This window comes from Cherax quadricarinatus, chromosome 92 (assembly GCF_038502225.1).
Source record: "Cherax quadricarinatus isolate ZL_2023a chromosome 92, ASM3850222v1, whole genome shotgun sequence".
Taxonomy (NCBI): Eukaryota; Metazoa; Arthropoda; class Malacostraca; order Decapoda; family Parastacidae; genus Cherax; species Cherax quadricarinatus.
Genome location: NC_091383.1, coordinates 2,007,501 through 2,017,500, shown reverse-complemented (window position 1 = coordinate 2,017,500; position 10,000 = coordinate 2,007,501). Strand labels below are relative to the sequence as shown.

Below are 10,000 nucleotides of genomic sequence, written 5' to 3'. Positions count from 1 at the left end.
CAAACTATTCCACTTACTGACTACTCTGTGGCTGAAGAAATACTTCCTAACATCCCTGTGATTCATCTGTGTCTTCAGCTTCCAACTGTGTCCCCTTGTTACTGTGTCCAATCTCTGGAACATCCTGTCTTTGTCCACCTTGTCAATTCCTCTCAGTATTTTGTATGTCGTTATCATGTCCCCCTATCTCTCCTGTCCTCCAGTGTCGTCAGGTTGATTTCCCTTAACCTCTCCTCGTAGGACATACCTCTTAGCTCTGGGACTAGTCTTGTTGCAAACCTTTGCACTTTCTCTAGTTTCTTTACGTGCTTGGCTAGGTGTGGGTTCCAAACTGGTGCCGCATACTCCAGTATGGGCCTGACATACACGGTGTACAGTGTCTTGAACGATTCCTTATTAAGGTATCGGAACGCTATTCTCAGGTTTGCTAGGCGCCCATATGCTGCAGCAGTTATTTGGTTGATGTGCGCTTCAGGAGATGTGCCTGGTGTTATACTCACCCCAAGATCTTTCTCCTTGAGTGAGGTTTGCAGTCTTTGGCCACCTAGCCTATACTCTGTCTGTGGTCTTCTTTGCCCCTCCCCAATCTTCATGACTTTGCATTTGGTGGGATTGAATTCCAGGAGCCAGTTGCTGGACCATGTCTGCAGCCTGTCCAGGTCTCTTTGTAGTCCTGCCTCATCCTCGATCCGAGTTAATTCTTCTCATCAACTTCACGTCATCTGCAAACAGGGACACTTCAGAGTCTATTCCTTCCGTCATGTCGTTCACAAATACCAGAAACAGCACTGGTCCTAGGACTGACCCCTGTGGGACCCCGCTGGTCACAGGTGCCCACTCTGACACCTCTCCACGTACCATGACTCGCTGCTGTCTTCCTGACAAGTATTCCCTGATCCATTGCAGTGCCGTCCCTGTTATCCCTGCTTGGTCCTCCAGTTTTTGCACCAATCTCTTGTGTGGAACTGTGTCAAACGCCTTCTTGCAGTCCAAGAAAATGCAATCCACCCACCCCTCTCTCTCTTGTCTTACTGCTGTCACCATGTCATAAAACTCCAGTAGGTTTGTGACACAGGATTTCCCGTCCATGAACCCATGCTGGTTTTCTGTTATGAGATCTTGTTCCTTTCCAGGTGTTCCACCACTCTCCTCCTGATAATCTTCTCCATGACTTTGCACACAATACATGTCAGAGACACAGGTCTGTAGTTTAGTGCCTCATTTCTGTTTCCTTTCTTTAATATGGGGACTACATTTGCTGTCTTCCATTGTGTGTGTGTGTGTGTGTGTGTGTGTGTGTGTGTGTACGGAAGTTCGTAATTATTAATCCCCTGGCAGAAACTGACATTTAACTACCAAATTGAGAAGCAAAGTTACTTGTAAATACTGCAGTACCTAAATACTACAGTACCTAAATACTACAGTACCTAAATACTACAGTACCTAAATACTACAGTACCTAAATACTGCAGTACCTAAATACTACAGTACCTAAATACTGCAGTACCTAAATACTACAGTACCTAAATACTGCAGTACCTAAATACTACAGTACCTAAATACTACAGTACCTAAATACTACAGTACCTAAATACTGCAGTACCTAAATACTACAGTACCTAAATACTGCACTACTTAAATACTACAGTACCTAAATACTACAGTACCTAAATACTACAGTACCTAAATACTACAGTACCTAAATACTACAGTACCTAAATACTACAGTACTTAAGTACTACAGTACCTAAATATTACAGTACCTAAATACTACAGTACCTAAATACTACAATACCTAAATACTACAGTACCTAAATACTACAGTACCTAAATACTACAGTACCTAAATACTACAATACCTAAATACTACAGTACCTAAATACTACAGTACCTAAATAATACAGTACCTAAATACTACAGTACCTAAGTACTACAGTACCTAAATACTACAGTACCTAAATACTACAGTACCTAAATACTAGAGTACATAAATACTACAGTACCTAAATACTAGAGTACATAAATATTTCAGTACCTAAATACTACAGTACCTAAATACTACAGTACCTAAATACTACCGGGCCACCAGGCCCGGTGGCCTGGTGGGGTGGCCCGGTGGCCTGGTGGCTTAAGCTCCCGCTTCACACACGGAGGGCCCGGGTTCGATTCCCGGCGGGAGGAAACATTTCGACACGTTTCCTTACACCTATTGTCCTGTTCACCTAGCAGCAAATAGGTACCTGGGTGTTAGTGGACTGGTGTGGGTGGCATCCTGGGTGTTAGTGGACTGGTGTGGGTGGCATCCTGGGGGACAAGATTAAGGACCACAATGGAAATAAGTTAGACAGTCCTCGATGACGCACTGACTTTCTTGGGTTATCCTGGGTGGCTAACCCTCCGGGGTTAAAAATCCCAACGAAATCTTATCTCATCTTATCTCTTCAGTACATAAATACTTCAGTACCTAAATACTACAGTATCTAAATACTACAGTACCTAAATACTACAGTACCTAAATACTACAGTACCTAAATTCTACAGTACATAAATACTACAGTGCCTAAATGCTACAGTACCTAAATGCTACAGTACCTAAATACTACAGTACCTAAATACTACAGTACCTAAATACTTCAGTACATAAATACTTCAGTACATAAATACTACAGTACCTAAATGCTACAGTACCTAAATACTTCAGTACCTAATCATTTCAGTACGTAATTAAGTACATAATATATTTTTAAATAGGTATATAGTACATTGTAAAGTACTTAAAATGCATAAGTACTTTTAAATACTTAAAGTCCTAAAGATAAACCCGTAGGGCTCATATAATACTCGGGGGATGAGAGACAGTCATTTATGCACCGATTTAAACCTGATATAGCTCCAATTCCTTGAATCAAAAACCTTCTTTAACTACGTCAAAACACCCATTTTAAATAGGCATTCACCCTTTATAAAAATAGGTTCGTTTTTAATAGGTATTCACCTATTTAAAACGCTTCTGGTCTTCATCTGTCAGAAATTTGACCAAATACAAAAGTTATCCCTAAAAAAAAATTTTTTCCTACAGGGGTAACTATGCTAGACTGATGAGAATTAAAAAAATCAGCTTAATTAGCTGATTCCAGCTGTAAATTGCTTTATAATTAGCTGTTTCACTTAACAAATTTTATTAATGTTATTTAAGATTCCCAGTTTTTAGTTTTGGTGTCAGTTGTTAAGTGAGTTGATTTAAAATTTACATAGGTCTTCCTAATTATTCTATTTTCAAGTTTTTCAAGTTATTGATAGTTGTATATCTTGTTGTATATACATTAAGAACAGTGTATATAGTTTATATAGACAGAGCGAGACATCTTTCAACACATCCGTACACACCCTAAAATAGGCCTACCTGTAATCACATTTAAACTCTGAAATACGTAGAAAATCCCATTCTGAAAATTACCCTTCCTACCCAGTCTTTTTCCAAGGTAAGTCATCTCCCCTGCCCAGCCTCTCATCTCGGAAAATCATCTCCCCTACCCAGCCTCTCATCTCGGAAAATCATCTCCCCTACCCAGCCTCTCATCTCGGAAAATCATCTCCCATACCCAGCCTCTCATCTCGGAAAATCATCTCCCCTACCCAGCCTCTCATCTCGGAAAATCATCTCCCATACCCAGCCTCTCATCTCGGAAAATCATCTCCCCTACCCAGCCTCTCATCTCGGAAAATCATCTCCCCTACCCAGCCTCTCCTCACGGAAAATCATCTCCCCTACCCAGCCTCTCCTCACGGAAAATCATCTCCCCTACCCAGCCTCTCCTCACGGAAAATCATCTCCCCTACCCAGCCTCTCCTCACGGAAAATCATCTCCCATACCCAGCCTCTCCTCACGGAAAATCATCTCCCCTACCCAGCCTCTCCTCACGGAAAATCATCTCCCCTACTCAGCCTCTCCTCACGGAAAATCATCTCCCCTACCCAGCCTCTCCTCACGGAAAATCATCTCCCCTACCCAGCCTCTCCTCACGGAAAATCATCTCCCCTACCCGGCCTCTCCTCACGGAAAATCATCTCCCCTACCCAGCCTCTCCTCACGGAAAATCATCTCCCCTGCCCAGCCTCTCCTCACGGAAAATCATCTCCCCTACCCAGCCTCTCATCTCGGAAAATCATCTCCCCTACCCAGCCTCTCATCTCGGAAAATCATCTCCCCTACCCAGCCTCTCATCACGGAAAATCATCTCCCCTACTCAGCCTCTCATCTCGGAAAATCATCTCCCCTACCCAGCCTCTCCCCACGGAAAACCACCCCCTACCCAGCCTCTCCCCACGGAAAACCACCCCCTACCCAGCCTCTCCTCACGGAAAATCGTCCCACATTAACATGATAAATCCTGGAGTATAACACACATATATAACAACAGATTATACTTCTATATGCTATGGTTCCAGCAGCTGAGCCATAACAGATGGTGCCCTGAATTATAGACTCTCGTTGGGCCCTTCAAATTATACTCTGGCGTCTATAATTTCTGAGGTCCAATAGGCCAAACTTTAGTCAGAAATTGTCTGGATAAAGACAGTTTTATTCCTTTCTTTAAATTTAAGTTTATAAGACTGATGCTCCTTCACACGTTCCTTCTTCATATCTCCTTCTATCTTCCTTCATATCTCCCTCTATCTTCCTTCATATCTCCTTCTATCTTCCTTCATATCTCCCTCTATCTTCCTTCATATCTCCTTCAAGCTTCCTTCATATCTCCCTCTATCTTCCTTCATATCTCCTTCTAGCTTCCTTCATATCTCCTTCTATCTTCCTTCATATCTCCCTCTATCTTCCTTCATACATCCTTCTAGCTTCCTTCATATCTCCCTCTATCTTCCTTCATATCTCCTTCTATCTTCCTTCATATCTCCTTCTATCTTCCTTCATATCTCCCTCTATCTTCCTTCATATCTCCCTCTATCTTCCTTCATATCTCCCTCTATCTTCCTTCATATCTCCTTCTATCTTCCTTCATATCTCCCTCTATCTTCCTTCATATCTCCCTCTATCTTCCTTCATATCTCCCTCTATCTTCCTTCATATCTCCCTCTATCTTCCTTCATATCTCCCTCTATCTTCCTTCATATCTCCCTCTATCTTCCTTCATATCTCCCTCTATCTTCCTTCATATCTCCCTCTATCTTCCTTCATATCTCCCTCTATCTTCCTTCATATCTCCCTCTATCTTCCTTCATATCTCCCTCTATCTTCCTTCATATCTCCCTCTATCTTCCTTCATATCTCCCTCTATCTTCCTTCATATCTCTCTCTATCTTCCTTCATATCTCCCTCTATCTTCCTTCATATCTCCTTCTATCTTCCTTCATATCTCCTTCTATCTTCCTTCATATCTCCCTCTATCTTCCTTCATATCTCCCTCTATCTTCCTTCATATCTCCTTCTATCTTCCTTCATATCTCCTTCTATCTTCCTTCATATCTCCCTCTATCTTCCTTCATATCTCCCTCTATCTTCCTTCATATCTCCTTCTATCTTCCTTCATATCTCCTTCTATCTTCCTTCATATCTCCTTCTATCTTCCTTCATATCTCCTTCTATCTTCCTTCATATCTCCTTCTATCTTCCTTCATATCTCCCTCTATCTTCCTTCATATCTCCTTCTATCTTCCTTCATATCTCCTTCTATCTTCCTTCATATCTCCTTCTATCTTCCTTCATATCTCCTTCTATCTTCCTTCATATCTCCTTCTATCTTCCTTCATATCTCCTTCTATCTTCCTTCATATCTCCTTCTATCTTCCTTCATATCTCCCTCTATCTTCCTTCATATCTCCTTCTATCTTCCTTCATATCTCCTTCTATCTTCCTTCATATCTCCCTCTAGCTTCCTTCATATCTCCTTCTATCTTCCTTCATATCTCCTTCTATCTTCCTTCATATCTCCTTCTATCTTCCTTCATATCTCCTTCTATCTTCCTTCATATCTCCTTCTTTCTACCTCCTCTTCAACTCACCCTTCCATCTTTTTAAGGTTGTGAAGGATGAGAAGGAACACAGATGTGTCCCTTCATCTCTCCCTTCCTTGTAAGGGAGAATAAAGAGGTGGAGAAGATCTCTCCCTCTACCTGAATACAACCCTGAATACAACACTAAATACAACCCTGAATACAACACTGAATTCAACCCTGAATACAACACTAAATACAACCCTGAATACAACACTAAATACAACACTAAATACAACACTAAATACAACCCTGAATACAACACTAAATACAACACTAAATACAACCCTGAATACAACACTAAATACAACCCTGAATACAACACTAAATACAACCCTGAATACAACACTAAATACAACACTAAATACAACACTGAATACAACCCTGAATACAACCCTTAATACAACACTGAATACAACAGTGAATACAACCCTGAATACAACCCTGAATACAACACTGAATACAACACTGAATTCAACACTGAATACAACACTAAATACAACACTGAATACAACACTGAATACAACACTGAATTCAACCCTGAATACAACACTGAATACAACCCTGAATACAACACTGAATACAACACTGAATACAACCCTGAATACAACACTGAATACAACACTGAATACAACCCTTAATACAACACTGAATACAACACTGAATACAACCCTTAATACAACACTGAATACAACCCTTAATACAACACTGAATACAACACTGAATACAACCCTTAATACAACACTGAATACAACCCTTAATACAACACTGAATACAACCCTGAATACAACCCTTAATACAACACTGAATACAACCCTGAATACAACCCTGAATACAACACTGAATACAACCCTTAATACAACACTGAATACAACACTGAATTCAACACTGAATACAACCCTGAATACAACACTGAATACAACCCTTAATACAACACTGAATACAACACTGAATTCAACACTGAATACAACCCTTAATACAACACTGAATACAACACTGAATACAACCCTGAATACAACCCTTAATACAACACTGAATACAACCCTGAATACAACCCTTAATACAACACTGAATACAACAGTGAATACAACACTGAACACAACCCTTAATACAACACTGAATACAACACTGAATACAACACTGAATACAACACTGAATTCAACCCTGAATACAACACTGAATACAACACTAATTACAACACTAAATACAGCACTAAATACAACACTAAATACAACACTAAATACAACACTAAATACAACACTAAATACAACACTAAATACAACACTAAATACAACACTAAATACAACACTAAATACAACACTAAATACAACACTAAATACAACACTAATTACAACACTTAATACAGCACTAAATACAACACTAAATACAACACTAAATACAACACTAAATACAACACTAAATACAACACTAAATACAGCACTAAATACAACACTAAATACAACACTAAATACAACACTGAATACAACACTGAATACAGCACTAAATACAACACTGAATACAGCACTAAATACAACACTGAATACAGCACTAAATACAACACTGAATACAGCACTAAATACAACACTGAATACAGCACTAAATACAACACTGAATACAGCACTAAATACAACACTGAATACAGCACTAAATACAACACTGAATACAGCACTAAATACAACACTGAATACAGCACTAAATACAACACTGAATACAGCACTAAATACAACACTGAATACAGCACTAAATACAACACTGAATACAGCACTAAATACAACACTGAATACAGCACTAAATACAACACTGAATACAGCACTAAATACAACACTGAATACAGCACTAAATACAACAAGGGGAATAATAAGATGGAACAGAGGAAAATGTTGTAAATGATTAGTGGGAGAGAGAGAGAGAGAGAGAGAGAGAGAGAGAGAGAGAGAGAGAGAGAGAGAGAGAGAGAGAGAGAGAGAGAGAGAGAGAGAGAGAGACAGGGAGAACAGAGAGATCGCCTGGGGTGATTAGCAACAGACCAGGGGTTGCATCCTGGGGTAATAAGTGTGTCTGGGGTAGGAAATAGGTAACAGGGAATAGGTAACAGGGGCTTAAAAAAGGCCATGAGCAGATAATGGGGTAATGGGGAAGACTTATTTTGAAGGAATGGGTGAGAGGAAAACCCATTTACCTACTGAAATGGGTTGTCAGTTAGAGATTGTTTCTTGTTAGTGATTGTGGTAGTTGTGGTAGTTGTGGTTGTAGAAGGGAGGGTTGTAGTTGTGGCTGTAAAAGGGAGGGTTGTAGTTGTGGTTGTAGAAGGGAGGGTTGTAGTTGTGGCTGTAAAAGGGAGGGTTGTAGTTGTGGTTGTAGAAGGGAGGGTTGTAGTTGTGGTTGTAGAAGGGAGGGTTGTAGTTGTGGTTGTAGAAGGGAGAGTTGTAGTTGTGGTTGTAGAAGGGAGGGTTGTAGTTGTGGTTGTAGAAGGGAGGGTTGTAGTTGTGGTTGTAGAAGGGAGGGTTGTAGTTGTGGTTGTAGAAGGGAGGGTTGTAGTTGTGGCTGTAAAAGGGAGGGTTGTAGTTGTGGTTGTAGAAGGGAGGGTTGTAGTTGTGGTTGTAGAAGGGAGGGTTGTAGTTGTGGTTGTAGAAGGGAGAGTTGTAGTTGTGGTTGTAGAAGGGAGGGTTGTAGTTGTGGTTGTAGAAGGGAGGGTTGTAGTTGTGGTTGTAGAAAGGAGGGTTGTAGTTGTGCTTGTAGAAGGGAGGGTTGTAGTTGTGGCTGTAAAAGGGAGGGTTGTAGTTGTGGTTGTAGAACGGAGGGTTGTAGTTGTGGTTGTAGAAGGGAGGGTTGTAGTTGTGGTTGTAGAAGGGAGAGTTGTAGTTGTGGTTGTAGAAGGGAGGGTTGTAGTTGTGGTTGTAAAAGGGAGGGTTGTAGTTGTGGTTGTAGAAGGGAGGGTTGTAGTTGTGGTTGTAGAAGGAAGGGTTGTAGTTGTGGTTGTAGAAGGGAGGGTTGTAGTTGTGGTTGTAGAAGGGAGGGTTGTAGTTGTGGTTGTAGAAGGGAGGGTTGTAGTTGTGGTTGTAGAAGGGAGGGTTGTAGTTGTGGTTGTAGAAGGGAGGGTTGTAGTTGTGGTTGTAAAATGGAGGGTTGTAGTTGTGGTTGTAGAGGGAGGATTGTAGTTGTAGAAGGGAGGGTTGTAGTTGTGGTTGTATAAGGGAGGGTTGTAGTTGTGGTTGTAGGGTTGTAGTTGTGGTTGTAGAAGGAAGGGTTGTAGTTGTGGTTGTAGAAGGGAGGGTTGTAGTTGTGGTTGTAGAAGGGAGGGTTGTAGTTGTGGTTGTAGAAGGGAGGGTTGTAGTTGTGGTTGTAGAAGGGAGGGCTGTAGTTGTGGTTGTAAAAGGGAGGGTTGTAGTTGTGGTTGTAGAAGGGAGGATTGTAGTTGTGGTTGTAGAAGGGAGGGTTGTAGTTGTGGTTGTATAAGGGAGGGTTGTAGTTGTGGTTGTAGAAGGGAGGGTTGTAGTTGTGGTTGTAGAAGGGAGGGTTGTAGTTGTGGTTGTAGAAGGGAGGGTTGTAGTTGTGGTTGTAAAAGGGAAGGTTGTAGTTGTGGTTGTAGAAGGGAGGGTTGTAGTTGTGGTTGTAGAAGGGAGGGTTGTAGTTGTGGTTGTAGAAGGGAGGGTTGTAGTTGTGGTTGAAGAAGGGAGGGTTGTAGTTGTGGTTGTAGAAGGGAGGGTTGTAGTTGTGGTTGTAGAAGGGAGGGTTGTAGTTGTGGTTGTAGAAGGGAGGGTTGTAGTTGTGGTTGTAGAAGGGAGGGTTGTAGTTGTGGGGGTAGAAGGGAGGGTTGTAGTTGTGGTTGTAGAAGGGAGGGTTGTAGTTGTGGTTGTAGAAGGGAGGGTTGTAGTTGTGGTTGTAAAATGGAGGGTTGTAGTTGTGGTTGTAGAAGGGAGGGTTGTAGTTGTGGTTGTAGAAGGGAGGGTTGTAGTTGTGGTTGTAGAAGGGAGGGTTGTAGTTGTGGTT

General features: G+C 41.3%; 1 protein-coding gene across 3 annotated transcripts in view; it reads left to right on the top strand.

The window, feature by feature from the left end:
- LOC138855371 (uncharacterized) overlaps positions 1-10,000 on the top strand; it is a 118,883-nt gene that overhangs the window by 103,288 nt on the left and 5,595 nt on the right. The window lies entirely within an intron of this gene.